The following is a 1,129-nucleotide window of genomic DNA, read 5'->3' as shown; positions in this document are numbered from 1 at the left end:
CTTTCACACATGACTACAAAATCACCTTCACCTTCAAATACTGTTTCCTCGCGACTGACAGAGACGTAGGCAAAGTTTAAAGTTGCTATTTCCATTACATCTCGTTAATCAGAAAAACGGTAATTTACATCTGCAGCGGAACAAAATTCCGTTCCGCCCAGCGTGTGGCTCGAACCCACGACCCTGGAAATAAGAGTCTGACGCTCTACCGACTGAGCTAGCCGGCTACTTCGGTGAATACCTGCCGGGTAGCACGTCACACAGTACTCGTTTGGGTTGGGTGGTCCCATACAGAATCTCTCCATGCTGCCTAATGTTTTCCTAACGTCACACTCGTCACGTACTTCACTTTTATGTCATAATCATTTCTGAGAGGTAAAGAAATTGCATTACAACATGCAGAGCTAGTGGCGTCAAAATTAACACACATACTTGATGTGACTCAAAAGCCGAACGAGTTTCTTTCCGACGTTGTTTTACATGTGCAAATGCCAGTCAAAACACGCGGTGTCGGTACTCTGCCGACCATTTCGCTAGTTAACACCGGTCTTGTTGTGTGTGTTTCAAGCTCAAGAGCATCTCCAAAGCAAAAAATGGTCAACAGCAACATTCAGACGGTTTCGTACTGCTCAATTGCTACATTAAAACGGTATGTTTCTTTTTCAGAACTGGAAAAAAAAACGATCGTGACAGCATTCGAACCTGTAATCTTCACATCCGAAGTCCGACGCCTTATCCATTAAGCCACACGGTCACTGACGACCAATACAACATGTATACGACTCATCTCGCAACGCTCACACCCCTGAGGATTTGTGTTTTCGTTCTACACAGCCGCTGCCCCTTGCTCTTTCCCACCCATTCCTAACATTCAACCTCTTACGAGACCGACCAAATATAGACTGAGAAACAAGACCACACACTTTGTGCATTCGGAATCGAAGGCAGGGCGTCCCTCGCCGCATTTGCTACGATGGCCATTTGCTACTTCTGCAGAAGCGGCGACGGCGGCGGCGGCGACGGCGGCGACGACGACGACCGCGAGAGGCTCTGAGATATGTGAGAAATACATCTATAAAATGTAATTCAAACTGCCTCGTTCCACCTTATGCTGTACCGCTTTGGCAAA

Source organism: Schistocerca gregaria, unplaced genomic scaffold, assembly GCF_023897955.1.
Source record: "Schistocerca gregaria isolate iqSchGreg1 unplaced genomic scaffold, iqSchGreg1.2 ptg000001l___fragment_1, whole genome shotgun sequence".
Lineage (NCBI taxonomy): Eukaryota > Metazoa > Arthropoda > Insecta > Orthoptera > Acrididae > Schistocerca > Schistocerca gregaria.
The sequence above is the reverse complement of the archived record's forward strand: the minus strand, read 5'-3'. Positions refer to the sequence as shown.